The following is a 23,516-nucleotide window of genomic DNA, read 5'->3' as shown; positions in this document are numbered from 1 at the left end:
CTTGACAGTTTTGAGGATTGCTGGTCAGATATTTTATAAAATGCCTCTCAGTAGGGATTGTTCCAATAGTTTTCTCATGATTAGATAGAACTTATGTGCTTTAGGGAAGAACACCACAGAGAGAAAGGGCTATTTTCATCATATCACACTGAAGAAATATGTTATTAATATGACTTATTGCTGTTGATATTAACCTTGATAACTTGGCTAAGGCAGTATTTGTTGGGTTTCTCTACTTTTTTTTGTTTTGTTTTGTTTTAAATGTTTTTATTTATTTCTAGGAGAGAGAGAGAGACAGCGTGAGCAGGGGAGGGTCAGAGAGAGAGGGAGTCACAGACTGAAACAAGCCCCAGGCTCTGAGCTGGCAGTCAGCACAGAGCCCGACGCGGGGCCCGAACCCACGAACCGCGAGATCATGACCTAAGCGAAAGTCGGACGCTTAGCCGACTAAGCCACCCAGGCGCCCCGGGGTTTCTCTACTTTAAGCCTGCTCTTTGTCCCCTTTCATATTTTATTCTTTGGAGGGAGATCACTATGCACATTCCTTACTTAAGGAGTAGGGAGATGTACTCCATCTCCTGAAAGGTAGAATATCTATTTAAATCATTTGAATCCTTTTGTGTGGAAGATTTACCTCTTTTCCCTCATTTATTTATTTATTTGTTTGCTTATTTGTTTACTTATTTATTTATTCCTTCAATCATGTATTTGTATCAGTATGGATTCATGTATGTGTATTTTATACTTCAGATTGTTATTACATTATTTTATTACAGATTCATTAAGACAGATTTGGCTTTTAGTAGCTCTTCCCATTGGCTCCTGTCTCCCTTTACATACTCCCAACATTGTGGGGTTCCCCCCACCCAGAATTTACTTATATCAGGCACAATAAGATACTCCAAGATTATATTGTGTATTTATTTCTTATTCCAGCCCAAGGATCAACCATTTCTCCAAGGAGTGCTAGACTCTTTTATTGGAAAACAGTGTTAAAAAACAAGATCTGTACACTAGGTATGCCAATTGCTACTAACGTGTTGTTGCTTCTGGATCCTCTTGGTTGACCGGGCAAGTGCATGTATGTGTGTGTCCCAACCAGAGCATAAACACATGTCTGCAGGTATTTCTATATGTCTCTCTGTCCATATTAAGCAAAACTTGAGTTCATTCTGATGTCTCTGACTCTAATAGATTACAACAGAAATCATTCCAGCTTCCTCCCCTCAGAATTGGCTTTTTGAAAGGTTTATAGTCCTTTCTGGCAGACAGCATAAATCCTTTCTCCAGAACCACAGGGGTCTGTGCTCTGACTTGCAACATTCACATTAAATCTTTCCAGATGTTCTACCTGTATTGTGACAAGTTTTTCTCTAGCAAACACACCACAGCCCGAGTGTCATGTGATCTGCATGTCCTCTTGTTCTAGTGTTAATGCTGCATAGTCACAGCTTGGACTTGCTGTAGAATGCCTTTGTTTTCCCCCTTTGAGATCCAATTTAAAAAATATATATTAGAATCATCTGATAAATGGATTCCGAAGTGTGGAATATGCTAATTCCAATAAGTATCAAGTGTTATGCTTCTTTTATGAGGTAGGTGGTGCAAGGGGCAAGGTCTTATTCTTTTCATTGCATGGCGTGTCATAGTAAGCCCAATACTAGATCCGCTAAAATTTTACCTTATTTGACAGACCTCTAAATCTTTTTATGGTTTATTCCCCCATTCTTTAATGCCTATCTGGGCTTAACAAGAATATTTGCTAATTTTTGCCATTTGGTTCGATTAAAATGACATCATCAACATTGTGTCCCAATATGATAATATGTAGAATGTCCAGAAAGAACAAGAGCAGCAGGAGAAAGAACACAGTCCTAGGCCATAACAGTGAATATTGTCTTGCCGGTCCTTTGTGAAGATGACATGTTTCTGTTCCTCCCTGAAGTTAGGTGTGTGTGCAGGGGAAGAGACAGTCTGACAAATCAATTACTGCCTGTGCTTTGAGGTTGGGTGGAGGGACTGCTACTGGCTGGGTCCCATGTTCAGTTCGGCCTGCTGGCTAGGTTCTATATTCAAGTGGGACTACTGTGTGGTTTCCTTGATCAGGCTAAGTTGCTGGCTGTCCTTTTTGGTCAGATGTGACCACTAGCTAGGCTCTGTAGTCACCTCTACTCAGGTGAGGTCTTAGGCTATGATCCCTTGCAGGGTAGTGCTTTTATGATTTCACTATTAGGCAGAGCTATGAGTTGGGCTGTCATTACTCCTGGTTAGATAGGATCTCACGGTGTTCTCTCTAACCAGATGGTACCACTGGCTGGCCTCTGTGTTCAGATGAAGTTATAGGCAAGGCTTCATGGTTGGACAAAGCCTCAGGCTGTGCCCTGTGATCAGGTGGAGATGCAGATTGTGCCCCAAAGTTGGGCAGGGCTGCAGGATGGATGGGCTTCATGATCAAGTGGAACTCTGGTCATGCCCCACTATTGGGTAAGGTTATTAGCTGGGCATTTTGGTTGGGAGGAAACTCTAGCTGTATCCTGAAGCTGGTGGTACTAGAGATTGTGCTCTACAGTCAGGTGGTGTCATCTGGGTTTCCTTTTCAGGTGGGACCACAAGCTACATGCCATGATTGAGTGGGGTCACTGTCTGGGTTTCCCTGCCATAGGCTAGGTTCAGCAATCAGGCAAAGCTATAGGCTGGACTTCACAGAGGTTGTTTAGGGCCACTGTTCAGATTCCCTCATTATTTGGGGGCCAGAGACTATACTCAACAGCTGGACAGTAGTGCTGACTTGGCTCCTGCCCAAGAGCAGCTTTAGAATGGACTTTGTAGCTGCCTGGATAATCTGGTCAGGCTTCTGGCCTAGATGGAACTGGAGGCTATCCTCAGTAGTTGGGCAGGGCTTCAAATTTGCTTCACTGCCTGGGTGGGGCCTTTGAATGGGTTTCACTGCCATAGTGGGTCACTGGGTAGGAACCCAAATCAGGTAGAACTACCAACCAAACTCTCTGACCAGACAGGATTACTGGCTTGGCTCTGCAGATGGGCAGACTTGCTAGCTGGGATCTCTGTCCAGGTGCCACTGCAAGTGCTGCCGTAGGAGGGGTAATGCGACTGCCCAGGTTCCCTGGTCAAAATTCCTGGCTGGGTATGTGGAACTGGAGTCTATACTCAGTAGTTGAGCAGGGCTTCTTATTTTCTTCTGTGTCTGAGTGAGAAGTAAAACAAGCTCCAGATCCAGTAAAGCTTGTTGATTGGTGACTGGAATCAAGTAGAACTGTCAACCAAACTCCCTGGCTGAACTCTGGAACACGAGCTCTGCTTTGTGGATGAGCAGAGATGCTCGATGGGACCTCTGCTCGAGGACCACTCCCAGGATGAATGGTCATAAATCTGAGCACTGGTTGCTGTAAGCCCATCCCCTTCTCTTATTTTTCTGATTCTCAGTGGTTAGGTTCTGCAGAGACATCCCTGTGAGGTGAGACCTCAGTTTGCCTCTGGGGAAGCATTCTGCAGTGCTGGGGGAAACAAGATGTCAACCTTAGGTTTTCTGTTTTTTTAGAAACCAATTGCCCAGGGAGGCCCTCTTATTGTGGTGCTGTGCCTGGCTGGGGGAGGGCAAAGTGATCAGAGTAGAGCAGCCACTCCTCTTATCCTTCTAATATGGTCCTTCTTGGTCTCTGCAGATAGTTGCTGGTTGGTCTTCTCATCAGGGGGACTGAAGTAAAAAATCACCCAGGTCATTTTCCTGATGATATCACCTAGAAACATTTTTTTCATGATAATAAACTATATTACCTTTGTGAAGGAGACTGTTTATTGTTTATTCTGTATGTCAAGGAGATCCTAAATATGGAAATGACTACCATAGTAACTGTCCATTGTAGGCTCAGAGCTTAATTTGGTTAGAACATCTGGATCAGCAAGCTTAGATTATTAATTATCCTATATTAGATGACTATGTACCAAGTAATGTGTTGGTTAGTTAGAATAGTCATTCGGACCCTACTGAAATTTCTGCTGAGAGATTTTCATTGTTTAATTTAATATATAAAAATATACTAAATGTGAGTGAAATTTGGGAATTTACATATGTGACCCCACTCAATCTGTTGTATAAGACCATGGACAAGATCATGCAAAATTAAGTTAGTGTGTATAATAAGTCTTTGAAATTGTTTCTTTTTATTCTTTATGTAGTGTAATTTAATCATGATATTGACTACCTTTCTACATTACTTCCTTTTTTTTAAAGGTTATTTATTTATTTTGAGCAGAGAAGGGGCAGAGAGAGGTGGGGACAGAGGACCCGAAGCAGGCTCCCTGCCAGAGCCTAATGCAGGGCTCAAACTCACCAATCAGGAGATCATGACCTGAGCCAAAGTCAGATGCTCACTGAGCCACCCAGGTACCCCTGCTTTTGTTTTAAGATCTAGTCTAGACACATGTTAATATGTCTAAATGATCCTTTTCTCAATTTTCTTGATTTTTGATTCATGTGCAAGGTTGTGAATCAGAGTGAATCGCCTGAACAAATTCTCACACTCCCCCAAACTTCCTGTGTGTTTGCACCCTGTCTGTTTGAACGTTTATATTTAGAATTCTCAAACATGCCCAGGGAGTAAGAAATATACAACAGAAACATCTGTTCCTCTTGGCAAACTATTTCATGCTTTTTTACTTTTGCAGGGTCAAGAAAAATACCCAGGGATTGTTTTCATATCGGAAGAGTTTAACATTTTTCTTTGTAATCTGAGGCTTAATGCAATGATTTAAACACACACACACACACACACACACACACACACACTCACTCACACATATATACACGTGCACACTCAGGAGACAACAAATGTACACAGTGGTGAGATCAATAGAAACAACTGATCCCTTTATTCAATACGTGACTTTTCCATAGTAGCATTACCAGCTTATTGAGAGAAAATAAACCACCTTTCACCTACCCAGCCAGCCTTTCTGCTGCCCCATCTCTACTTTCACTCATCCTACCTTCAGATTTTATAAGCATGAAAGAAATGTTTTAAAAATAAAAGCAAATTTTCTTGGATGTTAGCTTATCTAGTTGCTCCTCAGTTAGCTAAGGTCAAAACTGTAAAGCTTATTTATACCTTTTGGCAAGTCTGGAGGCTGAATTCACTTTTTAGAAATATACTGTAAAGGTCACGGCTAAATGTGATCTGGTTCCTGTTAGTTCTTCCTGGGAAGGGCCTCAAGCACACATTTCCCATTCTGAGTAGCTTTTGAGGGGGTGCCTTAGGAAAAAAAGAAATAATAATTTTAATAGCCTTCCTCCTTTATCTAATTCCCTCTTCAAAAATTTAAAATTCATCCAAGCCTTTGGGGCCAATTAATTTTTTTGAAGGCTAAGGATAGCCTTAAGACAAGATAAAGACTTTTATATTAGTACTTATTTTATAGTGAATACCTCTAATTGTCTTTGGCTTGATAGAAATAAAATTGTTGCCAACTGTGTTGGGAAATCATAATAGTCTTGCTAATGGGAAGTGGCTTTAAAAGACAAGGGATATGAGTATTAAGCTAATTGTAGTTTGAATGGGTACCTCAAAGTGCTCGATCTAAAACTACCAAGTAGAAGAACAATTCAATATCTGAAGTGTATGGTGTTAAGCAACTGTAAGAGGTGTTATAGTACCACCTTTTATCATCAGAGTGAAATAAGTGTTTAAAAGCACTAAAAGCATTTGCTCAAGAAGGGACATTTGTAGGGGCGGCTGGGTGGTTCAATTGGTTAAGCGCCTGACTTTGGCTCAGGTCATGATCTCATGGTTCATGGGTTCAAGCCCCGTGCCAGTCTCTGTGCTGACAGCTAGCTCAGAGCCTGGAGCCTGCTTCGGATTCTGTATCTCCGCCTCTCTCTCTCTGACCCTCCCCTGCTCATGCTATCTCCCTCTCAGAAATAAATACATTAAAAAAAAAAAAGAAGGGACATTTGTAGAATATGCTTTACTGTGAGTAAAACTGAGCTAACCTATGTAAAGCATCTAATGTAATACTTGCCACCTTGCAAACATTCAGTAAATACTAGTGATTTTAATTGCTTTAATGTCTACAATTCTTAGCCTATAACTCTTATATGAGGATTTTGATTTTTATTCTATGATTAAACATAATTTTAATTTTAATTTTGAGCCTCCATTCTACCAGACACCACGTATTAAACTTAGCAAATTGGTCTTCAATTCTTTGGGTTATTTCTCTTAGGGATGTAATTAAGATCAATGCCTAGGCTTTGGAGGCAAGATATACCTAACAAAGGTCATCGGCATGTGTTTATGATGGTTTGTACTATGAAATCCTCATTCATTTCCGCTTATTGATGGTGGGTTCACAAATGCTTTTGGTTCATTTTGACACATTGCTTTATCTTGCCTCAATGGCCTTCCAAGTTTACTAGAGTGAGCTGCCATATTTGTCTGCTCCTGGCTGTAAAAGCAAATACTTTGTGGCTGTCTGATCCATGATGGGTACAAATATCTCAGAATTGGCTGCCCAGGAAGCCCATGTAGATATTTCTTATTCTTATTCTCTCTTATTCTCTCACATCAGGCTAGAAAGGGGACATCTTTGTTTCTTGATTCTTTCCGAGCCTTAACTGAAAAAGGTGGTCCAGGCTCTCATCTGCTTTTAGGTTCCCCAAACTAAAATCTCTTAGGAATTCTCATCCTCACCATAGGATTTGTACATGGGAGACAACGTTCATTCTAGGCAATCACTGGCATTTAAACTTTTGTTTCATTTCTTTCTCTTTAACTTTTCTGGACTAACTTTATCCAGTCTCAGCTATACTGTAGAAGTGAGGTAGCCCCCAAAATTAATTCCTACTGTCTAGTTTTCTAAATTACTTATTACATAAATTTTAATTTCTAAATAATTTAAGATTTAGGATTTTGAATTTAAAAGCTTTAACTTTTGAAATAAAAGGATTTTTCTTGCCTTTTTGCTATGAACATATAAATAAAACCTCTGGGGTAATGGGAAAAGGTAAAAGCTAGAGCAACATCTCAAAATATTACCCTGCTACATTCGTATCATACTTAATGATGACTATCTTTTATTAGTTGCAGATCATTTAATAGCCAATGAACCAGTATTTAAAAAACAATCTTCAAATTCAAAGAAAATTAAATGTAGACATTTTTAAAATTTAATTTTGCTGATAAATAAATGTCAGGAGGTTAGAGGAAAAATAAAAATCAATAACTTTCCAGGGCACCTGGGTGGCTAAGTTGGTTAAGAAGCTGACCCTTGATTTAGGCTCCAGTCATGATATCATGGTTCATGGGTTCACACCCCATGTGAAGCTCTGCACTGACAGCGTCGGAGCCTGCTTGGGATTCCCTCTCTCCCTCTCTCTCTGCCCTTTCCCCACTTGTGCTAGCTTTTTCTGTCACAAAATAAATCAACAAGCATTTAGAAAAAATAATAACTTTCCAAATTCCTATGCTGCCTTAACCCTTATGTTCTATTTTTATTTTTTAACGTTTGTTTATTTATTTTGGGGCACCTGGGTGGCTCAGTCGGTTAAGCCACTGACTTCGGCTCAGGTCATGATCTCACAGTCCATGGGTTCGAGCCCTATATCAGGCTCTGAGCCTGGAGCCTGCTTCAGATTCTGTGTCTCCCTCTCTCTCTGCCCCTCCCCTGCTCGCTCTCTGTCTGTCTCTCAAAATAAAATAAAGACATCAAAAGAAAATAAATAAAGTTTATTCTTTTTATTTTGAGAGGGGGAGGGGCAGAGAGAGAGAGAGAGGAAGAAAGAATCCCAAGCAGGATCCACACTCTCAGTGCAGCGTCGGATGTGAGGTTTGTTCTCAATAACTGTGAGGTCATGACCTGAACTGAAAACATGAGTTGGAGGCTTAACTGACTTAGCCACCCAGGAGCTTCAACCCTTAGGTTTTAGACTATAACTAACTGAGAAAACTACATGGGGTTCTGAGCAGATTAGATGCCTTCATGTGAACTAGGAAGATACGTATCATTGAAATGCTGAAGGTTGTTAGTAATAGGTATAAAAGAAAATACTTTGTTCTCTTTTTAATATATCAAGACTAAAGTCAGTTATAGATAGTAAAAAATGTGAATTTTCTTATAGTTTTCTTCCTGAGGGCTACAGATAAGTTCTATTTTAAAACTACTTAGTGTGAGAGACTTCTGAAAAATGGGAGAAAAGGAAGATTCTGAACTCATTTCTTCCCACAGACACACCAAATTTATAGCTACAAATGGATTGTTACCTTCTAAAAAATATCTGAAAAATGAACAAACTACTTCTCCACACAAAGGATAAAAAGACCACACTGAGACGAGTAGGAAAGGCAGAGACACAGTCTCATTAAAAAAAAAAAAAAATTCTTCTTGATGAAGAAGAGTCTTCACGAATCTGGCACTTCTCCTGAAGGAGTGAGGTGGTGGTGCCCTACATCTAGTGTCTCAACCCCTAGGATCTGTACCAGAGAGATAAGACTCCAAAATGTCTAGCTTAGAAAATCAATGGAGCTAATGTCCAAGGGACCCAAAGTTCTATAAGAAACTAAAGTCCCTCTTTAAAGGTTTCCCTTACAGTCCTACTCATCCCAAGACCCAGCATAAAAACAGCAATTTAAAAAGTGCCTAGCCTGACCTAGAAAGAAGCAAAGGCTTCCTAAGCTTACTTTTATATGGAAGAGCAAAGGACTGTCCATAGGTGCTTTGAAGTGACAAAAAATACACTAGTGCTGGTTGTGGGCACCTTCCAACATTCTGAAGAATCACTGATTTCTGCCAAACACTGTGGCCTGACACCAAGCATCTGAGCATGGTAGATGATCACCCACAATCCTGGAGAGAGAGAGAGAGAGAGAGAGAGAGAGAAGAACCATTGGCTCAGTTGTGATCATGTGACATTTGGCATCATGTACTACTCAAATTGCAATACATTCCTTGTTTATCAAGTTAAAATTTATTAGAAATGTTTGCTCACCTTGTGGAACACTTGCTGAACACATACATATATATGTATATGTATATATAAGTATAAAACAAAAAAAGTATAAAACATAAAAAAGTAACTGAAGAAATAGAAGGAATGAAAAAATATTCTGTGCTCATGGATTGGAATAATTAATATATTAGAATACTACTCAGACATGAAAGAGAATGAAATCTTGATATTTGTGACATTGTAGATGAAACTTGAGAGTATTATGCTAAGTGATATAAGTTAGGCATAGAAAGACAAGTACTACCTGACTTCACTTCTATGTAGAATCTAAAAAACAAATCAAACAAACAATATCTAGACTCATAGATACAAAGAATAGATTGGTGACTGCCTGAAAGGAAGATGTTTGGGGATAGGGGCAAAATGGATGAAAAGTGTCAAGAAGTTCAAACTTCCAGTTATAAGTCATGAGGGTATAATATACATCATTGGGAATATATTCAATATTTTATTTGTATAGTTACAGATGGTAACTAGGAATATTGTGGTGATCATTTTGCAGTGTATGGAAATGACAAATCACTGTTGTACAGCTGAGACTTGTATAATATTGTATGTCAGTTATTCCTCAGTGGAGGAAAAAAAACTAGTCAATGTTAGATTAGGTATATTTGGTAAGTTCAACCTCTAATAGGGTTTGCAATAATATCTCAAAAAATCTAAGAAACAGTTCAAATATCTTAATATAAATTATAAGGTTCCCCATAATCTTCTCCAACCTCATTTGTCAACTTCTCTTGCCTCTACCCATCAGTTCCTAATACCTAGATACTGGGTTTCCTTAATTTCCCTCATCTGACAAACTTATTACTCTTGGGTCCTAGAACCTGCTGTTGCCTCTCACTGAAACATTTTTTCTCCTTTATCTCACCTTACTTACAAAAATCTGTCTTATTTTCACCTTTTTATTCCAACATAATATTGATTCATGTTGCCAGTTAGTTGTCTTTTCTTCTGGGGAGTCTTTTAATTTTCAAAAGCTTATGCAATATTACTTATTTTCCATATTTTAGAATTCATTTCATTCTGTTCTTAATTAAAAAATATGTTTTCTAACAGCTTTCTTGAGATATAATTTACATGTTATGATTCTCTCATTTAAGTTGTAGCATCATTGGTTTTTAGTCTATTCATAGTTGTGCAACTATCACCACAATCAATTTACCATAAAGCACCATAAAAAGAACCCCCGTGCACTTTGGTTATCACCTTCTAATTCCTGCCAGCTCTAGCCAGCCACAAATTCACTTTCTGTGAAATTTCATATAATTTCAGTTACATAAGATGTACTCTTTTGTGATTGACTTATATAAAGTGTACCTTCAAAGTTCAGTCAGATTATAGTATGTTATAGCACTCCATTCTTTTTTATAGCTGAATAATATTCCATTATATTGATGTACTACATTTCATGTATCCATTCATCAATTGATAAACATTTAAGTTGTTTCTTATTTTTGTCTATTACAAATAATGTTGTTTTGATCATTTATACATAAGAGGGTTTTTTTAAACATATATTTTCATCTGTTTTTCTTGACTATATACCTTGGAGTGTAGTTGTTAGATCCTATGATAGCTTTATATTTTTCAATTTGAGGAGTTGCCAAACTATTTTTCAAATTGGCTGAATCATTTTACAACCCCACCAGCAGTGTGTGAGTGTTCCAATTATTCCATACCCTTACCAATAATTGTTATTGCCTTTTTAGTTTAGACATCCAAGTGGATATGAAGAGATACCTTATTGTAGTTTTGAATTGCTTTGTCCTCATAGCTAATGATGCTAAGAATATTTTCATGTGATTTTTGGCTATTGGTACACTTTCTTTGGAGATGTACATATTAAAATCATTTCTCTACATTTTAACTGGATTACTATCTTTTCAGTTTTAAGTTGTGTTTTTTATATATTCTGTGTATATGGCCCTTATCAGATATGTGATTTGTATGAACATAACCATGTTATGTTTACCCATTAACCAGTTGGTAGACATTTGGGTTATTTAGACCTTTTGGTCATTATGAAAAATCCTGCTATGAATATTCACATACATGTTTTTGTGTGGAATATATTTTGATTTATCTGTGGTACCTGAGAGTAGAATTGCTGGATCAAATGGTAAGTGTTTCACAGTTTTTTTTCCTGATTGTGGCATTTTACATTATTCCCCGCCCTGCATGAACGTTCTGATTTTTCCATATCCTTGCAAACACTTACTATTGTCTTTCGATTATAACTGTTCTTTAGAGTGAGAAGTGGTATCTTGTTGTGGTTCTGATTAGCATTTTTCTAATGGCATATGATGATGAACATCTTTTCATGTATTATTGTATGTATCTTCTTTAGAGAAATGTCTAGTCAAATTGAATTCATTTTTATAATAGTCATCCTACCCCAAACAACAAAACCTCTCCTAAGTGGTTTCATCTTAGACTTACCATCTCAGACCACAAGTGGACACTCAATATTGATTCATGAATTCAACAGTATTGTGATAAAAATTGCTTTAAGCTTTTGTCATAGAAATTGATAATTCTAAAATTCATGTGGAAATACAAAGAATTCAAAATAGCCAAACCAATTTTGAAAAGGACAACAAACTTGAACTCAAATTATCTGATTTCAACACATCATACTGCCACAGTTATAAGAAACTATGGTATTGGGGCGCCTGGGTGGCTTAGTTGGTTAAGCGTCCGACTTTCGCTTAGGTCATGATCTCGCGGTTTGTGGGTTCGAGCCCCGCGTCGGGCTCTGTGCTGACTGACAGCTCAGAGCCTGGAGCCTGTTTCAGTCTGTGACTCCCTCTCTCTCTGACCCTCCCCTGCTCACGCTGTCTCTCTCTCTCTCTCTCTCTCCTAGAAATAAATAAAACATTAAAAAAAAAAAAAAAGAAACTATGGTATTGGGCAAAATATATACAAATGTATCAATGGAATAGAATAGAAAGTGTAGATATAGTCCTACACATATGGACAACTTATTTCTAACAAAAATATAAATATAACTTAGTGAGGAAAAGGAAAGATTTTTCAACAAATAGTATGGGAGCAGTTGGGTATCCACTCCTCCCCAAAATCTTTATAGTAACAAACACAAAAATTTTCTCAAAATGTGTCATTTAAATATAAAATTTTAAACTATATGAGACATCTAGAATGATACAAAGGATAAAATATTTGTGATTTTGGGTTAGGCAAAATTTTTTTAGACATGATACCAGAAGCTTGATAAAAAGAGAAAATACACGTTAAATTTGACAATCAAAATTTTAAAACATTCTGCTTTTTGAAAGACTCTATTAAAGATAAGCTATAAATGGAACAAAATATTTATAAGTCATATCATGCAGAAAATATTTGTATTATATATGAATATTTAAGGAACTTTTAAAACAAATAAAACAAGGAACCTAGTTTCTTTAAATGGTGAAATAATTTGAACAGACTATCCAAGAAGCATATACAGATACTCTACATTGTTTGTCATTAGGGAAATGCAATTCAAATCACACTGATATACCACTACAAACCTGTATAGAATGGCTAAATTATAATAGACTATGTCAAATATTGGTGAGAACCTAGAACATCTAGAACTTTCATAAACTGCTTATGGAAATGTAAAACGGTATAACCACTTTGGAAAACAGATGGCAGTTAACTTTTAAAAAGTTAAACAGCAGTTAACTTTTCCTGAAGTTAAATCTAAACCTACCACATTAATCAGCCATTCCACTTTTCAGTATTTACTTAAGTAAGTTTCCTGTCAGAATGCATATGATCATACAAAGATATGTATCTGCATGTTCGCAGCAACTTTTTTTGTAATGACTAGAAACTGGAAAAAAACTCCACATGTCCAACAATAATTGAATGTATACACATATACACAAATTGTGATATGTTTATGCAATTGATTTCTATTCAGTAATAAATACAAACTATTCATACACAAATTGGGTGCATGATATCTCTAAATAATTATGTTTAGTGATAGAAGACAAGTCAGAAAGTCATATATCTATGTGATTCCATTTATATAAATTCTATTAAATCTAAATTAATCTTTAGAGAAAAAGGATGAGTATAATATTTGCTCAAAAGTTGATAGCTATTTAGTGCTTCCTTTCCCTCCAAAATTTTGAATCTATAACCACATGTATCTGAATGGCTATGGATACAATTAAGACTTACAAATTTATTTAGCCAATATCATCAAACTCTAAAAGTCTAAGTCATCAGGTTAAATGTTTCTTTTTTTAATAACTTTTTTCAACTAGTTCTTGGATGGTGTTATCCAAGAACATTTCAGAACTTTTACAACTTTTTGACACCTCTCCTAAAGTTTTTGGCAAATTCTAAGTGATAAACAAAAAGGACAATAAAGGAGACCATATTGAAGCACTAAAATAATGGAGCAGGAGTTTGAGCACTTTAAAGATTTAAAACAGGTGGGGAAAAGAATGAAAATACACTCATAAATATATTCCCCAATCAAAAGCAGTCTGAAAGCTATTCTTGAAAGCCTGTGTGATTTCTAGTACTCTCAACATCTGCTGATAATACTGGTTGAAACAGACAAGCATTGTTATTTCCATAATGATGATTATTGAATGCGGGCATGGCCATAAGGCAAGGCATTGGATCAATGAACAGATACACACAAGAGATATATTTTAAAGATTACTTCTCTGTAACATACAACCAATTTATAAGCTTTAAATTGCAAAGGACTTGTTCAGCGTCCGGTAATACTCAGCACATAAAACATCAAAAACAACATATGGTTGTCAAAAGCAGCCATTTAAAGTAACAGGGAGTGAATGAGTGATGCATGTATTAGCTTTCCATGAATATATTAATGCTTATATATTTGTCATATTTTTCACTGAACTTAACGCTTACCTATTTTGACTTTAGTCTTTTTGTGTTTTGTACCATGAATGTTAGAAGCACATTATCAATATTGATTCCTGAGAGAATTATGAAAATAGAAAGAACAAATATTGAATAACTAATAAAGAGAACATAATACATTAAATTAAAAAGGTTCCTACAATAGAACAAAAAACATACAAAAGGAAAAACATACCAATAATTAAGTAATAAACAACAAACATCAAAGAAGTTTTAGAGTTTTCTGTGATTTTTTCAGTCATTAAAATTTTCAATGACTCTTCTAGCTGAGAATTTTATGCAAAGGAAATAAGAAAATATCTTTACTACATTAAAAGTGTTATCAAGAAATTATATAAGCAATTTTAAGAGCAGAAAAGCTATTTTAATTTAAGCATTATCTGTTCTTAGATTCACATTGTACTTTTTATGTAGCCGATTATGTAGTAGACACTCTCTATTATGTCTACTTCTCTCTCCATTCCTCTAACCTTTTCTCTTCATTATTTAACAATAGGACATTTCTTTCATAATCAAACTGGTGGCCTTGCTCTCTATTTTTACTCCAGAGTCTCTGCCTTCTCCTGCTTTTCTTTGAATTTCTATTTCAATTACCTGTATAAAACATTTATTTTTTTAATGTTTTATTTATTTCTAGGAGAGAGAGAGAGAGACAGCGTGAGCAGGGGAGGGTCACAGAGAGAGGGAGTCACAGACTGAAACAGGCTCCAGGCTCTGAGCTGGCAGTCAGCACAGAGCCCAACGCGGGGCTCGAACCCACAAACCGCGAGATCATGACCTAAGCGAAAGTCGGACGCTTAACCGACTAAGCCACCCAGGCGCCCCTGTATAAAACATTTAAAAAAATATTTTATCATTTGATTCCCTCCCCCACGCCAACACCAACTTTACATACTAGTCTTCTCTAAACCCGTGAATGTCGTGAAAACACAGGCTATGGATATAGTAATTCTTATTTTTTCCAGGAGTAACTTATTTAACAGTTGAAACTCAGGAATCATTAGGTGCAGATACAGAAGAATATATAGAGAAAAGTTGTGTATTCTTGGAGGACAATAAGGTGGAAGAGATATGCAGAGCTTCCAAATTCGTCTTTTAAAAAATATCTTAAAGCCTATTTCTAGAACATATCCTTGGGAACATGATCCTCTATTGGAAGAGGGCAAAAACTGGCATCTCAAGCTTGAGATATGCTACGTCCCTATCAATTAGAAACATTTGTGAAAAATAATGAAGATAAAAATAATGCAATTTCAAAGCTATACACAGGTTTTCTGTGTAATAATGTGCAAACGAGGATATGTAGTTGAGAGCACATAGTTTCTTTGGTCTAGCCCCACTTACCAAAAATCAGAACACTGGGTATTATAACTATGAAGTTGAACCATAACCGACAACAAGTAATAGGGTTTTACATAAACTATCAATCTGTCAGGGCTTTTTTTAATTTTTTGAGTCTTTCAAGTTTTTATTTAAATTACAGTTAGCATATAGCGTAACATTAGTTTCAGGTGTAGACTCTAGTGATTCATCACTTACATACAACACCCAGTGCTCATCACAAGTGCCTTCCTGAATACCCATCACCTATTTAACCACCTCCCTACTCCCCTCCCCTCCAGCAATCCTCAGTTCCTTCTCTATAGTTAATAGTCTGTTTTCTGGTTTGCCTCTTTTCCCCACTAGTTCATCTCTTTTGTTTCTTAAATACCACATATAAAAGGAATCATATGACATTTGTCTTTGTCTAACTGACTTATTTCACTTGGCATGATATTTTCTAGTTCCATGGATGTAATTACAAATGGAGACATTTCATTCTTTTTTATGGTGAGAATATTACATTGTATGAAAGCTTTTTTTGTGAAATAAAGTGAAATATGGCTTCTATTGTAAGTGGGATTGTATACCTGCAGAAACTTACTTTAGAATTCTAGTTTTAAATATTGTGTCTGTGTCTATAAACATATATAATATGCCATATATATAATACTTTTTACTAAAAACTACAGTAGGATACATATTGCATCATGATTCAGGACACTAACTTATATTTTCATGTGTATGTGTCTTTATATGTATAAAACAAAGATTTTACAAAATAGTATTAATATGTGAATTTAACACTGATATTTTCTTTCTTTTCTTTATGAATGCTACTTTTCATGTGGTGACTAAATAATATCCATTTACACTACATAGAGTGGGATAGACATGAAGTATCGTGCAAGACATGTATTCTCTTAAAAATGAACCACAAGTAAAAAAATGCATTCAGTCTCTAGTGTTTAAAACACCATATTCTTTACCAAAAATAGGAAAAGAGAAAAAAACTTGAGAAGTCACATCCCCTCAATAAAAGAAATTGTGTGTTAGAAACCTAGACATTGTACTAATCTAAGAGTAGAAAACTGTTTTCAATATGCAATTTTCACAGCATTAATTTCTTAACAGTGAACAAATACACACAAATATATTTAAGATGTTGATAATATGAAATATCATAAAACAGGTTTTGCAAATGAGACATAATGAGGTCTCTGCCTTTATTGGTTTGTCCACTTTAAATAATATTTGCTTCTAAAAAAATAAAAGAATTTTCAAGTCTTTTTTTTTTTTATCATGTATTTACATGTAACAGCTATAAAAGGAGACTGGTATAGTTTTGTTGTATTGGCCATGTGAATTCCATGAACTGTGTTGCCTTTGATGATGCAATTTTCTGAGGGAGTGAAAAAACAAATTCTAAGCAAAATTCAGTTTTCTCTTGATTTACTTGAGATTTACAATCCTGAAAAGTACAGTTTTTAAATCCATCAAAAATGTGTCAGAGTTAGTATTAGGCACAGGTAATTATAAACTAATTTCCAACTAGATTAATATCTTCTAGGATGTTAAGTTGTTATTCAAGACAGTACATAATTCCTTGCAGTTAGGGACTGTCTCACATGTTGCTTATGCGCTAGCATTTCTGGCTGCTATCGACTAAATGACAGTAGCCTCCCTCATAATTATGAAATTATTTAAAAAATTGGAAATTCCAAAATGTTCCTTGTGACATAGTAATCCCCCAAAGAGAACCACAATTCATGGCCAATATTCACTATCTCTACCTCTTCAACCTTAGTCCCTGCTTGTAACTTAAAAGTCGTAGATTACAAGACAAGAATATTAATAAGAAGATGTATAGATTAAAAATTCTTCATGGAATTGAAATATATTACTTGGATTTAGAGAATACATGGGCTTTAAAGAGTCAAGAAAAATAATTGTAGATATGGCAAAAATAGGAGTAAAGACACAAATGAGTATGAATATGCTGTGATCAAAGACAAAATAAATCCTAAAAATATTAAAATAAAGTTTAAAATAGGTTAAGATATGATTACCTATGGCCCTAAGTTAATATTAGACAAAGAATTTCTAGTCACAAACAGAAGATTAAATAAATGTGTTTGTTTACTCCTACTGCTAAACCCACAATAAAATGGCAATACATAATTGTGTGTGTGTGAGTGTGTGTGTATACACGCTCAGTCACAAAAGAATAAAAGAGAGAATAATGGACAAAAGGGAGATTAATGAAAAACTGGTAAGGAATTCAATGCAGTTTAAAAGGATATCAAATGATTGGGAGTGCTACTGATATAACAAGGCATGGAAACTACAATTTGGGTATGTACACAATGTGAAACCAAAAATAGAAACTCAGGTCATAACTGTTATATTCCTTGTCAGTGAAATCCATTGAGAGTAATAACAGAAAAAATCTAGACCATTCCGATATAGCTATAAAATTCCCTATATAAATTTCTTGTATAAATCATGATTTAAAAAAGAAATAAAAATGGAAATTAGAAAGTGGTTTGAATCAAATGAANATCCATTGAGAGTAATAACAGAAAAAATCTAGACCATTCCGATATAGCTATAAAATTCCCTATATAAATTTCTTGTATAAATCATGATTTAAAAAAAGAAATAAAAATGGAAATTAGAAAGTGTTTTGAATCAAATGAAAATATAATATATCAATATTTGTAAAATCCTACTAAAGTGGTATTTAGAGAGAAATTTTAAAACTAGAAATCTTCACATATCTGAAAAAAAGTTTGTTTACAAAACAATACCGTAAGAAACTAAATCCAATCCTGAAAAAATCTCCTAAAAAATGAGAAATAAAAGGCAATTTCCTCAGTGCCACAAAGGGCACCAAAGGAAAATCAACAGCTAACATGAATTTAGTGGAGAAAAACTTTTTTCTTCTAGGATTAATATCCAAATTTGAGGTTCCAGCTAGTAAAATAAGACATGAAAAAGTGTAAGATGTCCATATTGAAAAAGAAGTGTTTTTCATTATTTGTCATTCTATGTCTACATAGAATATCTGAATGGGATGTATCCCCCACCCAAAATCTACAACTATTAAGTGATCTTAGCAAGGTTGCAGGACACCAAATCAAAATAAAATAATCAGGTGTACCACATTAAATAGCCAAAAAATATTAGGAAAAAACCATGAAAATACTTAGAGATAAATGTTAGAAAGATGTATAAGATCTGTACACTGAAAACTATAAGATATTGCTGAAAGAAAAAAGAGGACCTAAATACACATAGTAGAATACTATATTCAAGTATAAGAAGACTCGGTTATTAAGATGTTAATAACTTTCCAAATTGCCTTATAGTGCAAACTAAGTAAAAGTTTACCAGAATTTTTTTTGTAGAAATCTACCAGCTGATTCTCCAATTCACATAGAAATACAAAGTAACTAAAAGAGCCGAAACAACTTTCAAAAATATATATTTGGAAGACTAATATGCCTTTATTTCAAGACTTTTTATGAAGCTATCATAGTCAATGCAGTTGGTATTGGGAAAAAAATCAATGGAATAGAAGAGTCCAAAAGTAGATTTTCTGATGTAGAATTGATTTTCAACAAAGTTTTAAAGATTATTTCTGAGAGAAAGTTTAGTTGTTTCAACAAAAGATCAAAAGATGCTGTGTGTTGGTAAATAAAAACCAAAAAAAAAAAAAAAAAAGGAAACCACAATCCATAGTTCACACTACACTCAAAAAATATTTAAATGATCATAGACTAAATATAAATCCTAGAATCATACATTTTCTACTAGAACATATAAGAGAAAATCTTTGTGGTATTGACTTTATTGAAGATTTTTTTTTTTTATGACACCGAAAGTGTAATCCATAAAGGGTAAAAAAAAAAAAAAAAAGATTGAATTTCACTTAAAATAACAATGTCTGCTCTTTAAAGACATTTTTAGGAGAATAAAAGACAAGTCACATATTGATAGACTTTTTTTCAAATTTCATACTGATAAAAATGTTTTTTCCCATAAAATCTTTTATCTAGACTATATAAAGGACTCTCAGAACTCAATCAGAAAACAACTTAATTCTGGGAATATATTTGAACAGAAATTTCACAAAAGATATATATGTCTTTTGTCAGATATGAAATGACAGATATGAAAAGATGTTGAACATTGCTAGTTATTGGGGAAATGCAAATAAAAAACTCAGACTAATGCAACTCTAAATATTTTAAGTAAATAAAATCAAAAGTTAACCCTACTAAGTAAGGGCAAGAATATGGTTTGGAATTCTCATGAACTGCTAGTAAGAATGTTAAATACTACAATCATTCTGCAAAATTGGAAGCTTTTTTTATTTTATTTTACTTTAGAGAGAAAGAAAGAATGGGTGTATAAGCAGGGGAGAAGGACAGAGAGAAAGAGAGAGAGAAAGGAAGAGAGAATCTTAAGCAGCCTCCATGCTCAGCACAATGCCCCATGCAGGGCTCAGTCACACAATCCTGGGATCATGAGCTGAGTCGAAATCAAGAGCTGAACACTCAAGTGACTGACATACTCAGGCTCCCCAAAACTGATAGCTTCTTAAAAAGTTTACCAAATACGTACTTGATGAGCCAGCCATTATACTCCATGATTTACTCCAAGAAAAATAAAAACATATGTCCACACAAAACTTGTACACACATATTCATAGCAGCTTTTTTTTTTTTTTCTTCAGTAGCTAAGTCAGAAATCAGCCATAATGATGATCAGTAACTAATAGAGAAATTCTATCCATGTAGTGAATATTTTGTAGGAATTTAAAAAAAGCAGTGAATCCACATAACAAAAATCTCAAAATAAGTATGCTGAAAAGAAGAATTCAGATTAAGAAAAGAATACATACTCTCTGATTCCAATTTATAAAGTTTCATAAAATGCAAACAAATCTGTAGTAACAAAAAGCATATCAATGGTTTCCTGGGGATAAGTGAGGGGGAGAGATGTAAATGGTCATGAGGAAATTTATTGAAGGTGTGCTGATGAATCCTCTCTATTTTTACCTTCCATGTGTTTGTTGGGAAATCATTTTTTGAAAGACAATTTGCTGGATATAGAAATCTAGGATAGCATTTTTCTATTTTATTTTCTTTCAGTATTGCAAACATTCTACTGATGGTTACTCTATTATTTTTGTTCAGCTATCTGTCATCTACGTATGTAAAGTTTAAAAGGACCTGAACATGTTCCTGTTTCTTCGGAATTAGGCTGGTGGTTTCCACTGAGGCAGCAGGATGAGCTGGTTAGTTGACTGATTGCTTTGTGAGGTAGGGTAGAGATGAGAGTCTGCAGCGCTAGAGATCCTGGATTTTTTCAGTTTTGTGATGGTTACATAGATGTCTTATGAGTGTGGATATTTATTGAACTGTATACTCGTGTATTTTTCTTTATGTACATTATACTTTAATTTAGAAATTTCTCCTTGAAAATGACAAAACTAATTTGAAATAAGATCAGTCAATCACTAAAAAGTTCTTGGGAAATGAGCATGTAACAGCAAGGAAAGCCAATTGAACATTTTAATGATACACTTTAGAAAATCTCGCTGAAATATTACAAAATTAAATTATGGAAAATGGAAGATAAATGTTAAGAAACTTAGAGTATTAGTGTGGGAACCAATATCTAATACTAAGGATACAAGAAATGAAGAACAAATTGACAGGGAGAATTATCAAATAAATAATGCTAGAAAAAATTAATTTAAGAACATGTGTCTGTAGATTAAAAGGTCTCTGATCGTCTAGCACCAGAGGATATAAAGGCTAGCAAATCACAATATTATCAGATTTCAGGACATCAAAATATAAAGGGAATAAAATCACACTCAAAGTATCAAGATTTAGAATGGTATTGTTACCAATATTGTAATATAGAAAACAGTAGGACAAAGCCTTTCAAATCCTATATTAAAATGCTTTTGTATGTATATATGTTCTATGGTAAGTCCTATACTCCTTTTTATTTGCCTCACACTCTTCTGTTTGCGCACTGAGTTTCAACTGGCCATGCTGTTTCTAGAATATATATAAAATACTCTGGATTCTACGCCAGCTATCCCTTACTATCCCATCTAAAATATCAATTCCCTCCAGTGTCTTCCCACTTAGTCTTCTTTTCCTTCATAATATTTATCACTTTTCATTAAGTTACATTTTGGGGTTTTGTGTTTTGTTTATCACTGTGTCTTTATTCTCAGTTCAAAACATATGATCATTAAGGACAGAGGTTTTAGCTTTCCATTGTGTCCCTAGTGTTAACAACATTGTGTAGACATTCAGTAAACATTTGCTGAATAAATCATCATATTTTCTCTCATGTTGATGTAATTATGACTTACTCCTTTGCTATCTGTGGTTAAAAACTAGTTAGAAGCAAATAGTCTCTAACTTTTGCTCTGTGAAATTGAAATACATTAACTATAGAATTGTTTCAAAATGTCCATGCTGTCTAGTGTGTTTGGTAAGATTCTTTCATGATTTCATATAAGAAGAGAGAAAAAAATTGTTTTATTAGTCACTTACAGAGAGAGATTACATAGGATGTCACACAGGCAACCCAATATTCATCGAACCTGCTAGCACTCTCAACAAAATTAGCTTTTGTTCTTGCTTTGGAGGATGTATAGGTCTTGTGGATTTTTGCCTTATACTCTGTAACTCAGTCAAGGGCAGAAAAGGGCCTAAGTATTAGAGAGAATCAGTGAGAATAAATATGTAAGATAAGAACAGAGCCTTCCCAACAAATAATTTGATTTCTAAAGTATTCAGGAATGTGTACCGCCACTCAAGTCTTTAGATAGATATTAAAGATACAAACAACAAACAACTGACTTCTATTTAGTGACATACAACACATTCTTAGATGAATTTCACATAGATATCACTTATTCTTAACCTAATTTTTTAATGTGTGGAGAATCACTCATTTGAAAATATTACAATATTAAAACAACTTAGAAATACTTTAAACCTAGTATGCCAAGTATCAGAAAAAATTTTGTTCACATAATTATACTAAAAATATTGTTGGTGATTTTATCTGTTGTAAATTAAAACAGAGTGGTGAAGAGAAATAGGTATACCTTGTTGTTATTTAGGAGTAATAAGAATAAATTCAATTATACAAAGGGGCAAGTATCATTTGGTTTGATTGTCTCCTCCCTTTGATGTATATGTAAGAGTCAGCAAGGAAAATTGTCCCATATGCTTTATGTTCCCTAGTGCTAAAACTTTCTTGATCTAATATTTGTGTTATTTTATTTACAAATGCATAGTAAGTTTCTTCAAATATTTTTAAGATGTTAACATGCAAATAATTTTCTCCTGCAGAAGAAACAGATGTGCCTTGTCTTAGTGAAATTCCTACACTTTTGCAAATGTCAAAACTCTGAAGAAACCCATGTACTCTATTGCATTGTTAGAGAAACAAAAGTAAATATTCCCTCCCATTTTGGCTGTTACAATAGCAGTTTTTGTTCTGTTTCCTTTTTTAAATTTAAAAGGATCACTACAAATTTCTGATAGAAAGTTTATTGTTTCTACAATTATGCAAGTGAACAATTTCTTTAAATTATTCCATATTCCTTAGAAACATTACACATACTCTTGGTATCTTAAGTATGAAGTTGATGGGAAACAACTTGAAAAAGTTGATGAAACTAGACTAATTGATTTGTCAAATTATGGTGAAATATATCTGAGTGACAGGTATGGAAGATGGGACTATTTTAATTTTAATTTTTCTCTCCTTTTGAGGCAAGAAGAGTAGTCATAATGTATATATTTACTCTTTATCTACTCTAGTGCTCAGTTCCATGAAGAGATACTTACCAAGAACATTTTAATGGACTCACTTACATATCTTTTAGTTTGTTTTAAATACTGGATCATGGATTATGGATGCTGTTATATAAGTCTCTCAATGTGGTCATTTATACCTCCTGCAGTCTTCCCAGTAGTGGCCGAGGTAAGTTAGTTAAAGGGGACATAATTTAGAGGGTTGGATATTCTTGGAGAAACAGAAAAAAGTTACATGTGTGACATCTCAGAAGACAATTTAAAATGGAATGAAAGCACAACACGCTTTTCTTTCTGACACAGTCCAGTAAATTGGAAAATTAGATTCAATCCTGTGGTGTGACTTGCATCTTGGAACAATGTTGCCTCCTATTTTTGTGTTGTAATAA

The 23,516-nt window shown here is 34.7% G+C and overlaps 1 protein-coding gene across 2 annotated transcripts in view; it reads left to right on the top strand.

Moving 5' to 3' along the window:
* Positions 1–23,181, top strand: part of LOC144230101 (uncharacterized) — a 272,386-nt gene extending 249,205 nt beyond the window's left edge. For both annotated transcript variants that reach the window (XM_077762307.1, XM_077762306.1), the window contains one exon: positions 23,134–23,181. The gene's annotated coding sequence lies outside the window, so the exon portion shown is untranslated. The remainder of the gene's footprint in view (positions 1–23,133) is intronic.
* The last annotated feature ends 335 nt before the right edge of the window (positions 23,182–23,516 follow it).

This window comes from Crocuta crocuta, unplaced genomic scaffold, assembly GCF_008692635.1.
Source record: "Crocuta crocuta isolate KB4526 unplaced genomic scaffold, BGI_CrCroc_1.0 scaffold83, whole genome shotgun sequence".
Lineage (NCBI taxonomy): Eukaryota > Metazoa > Chordata > Mammalia > Carnivora > Hyaenidae > Crocuta > Crocuta crocuta.
Note: the sequence above shows the minus strand (reverse complement) of the source record. Positions and strands in the feature narration are given on the sequence as shown.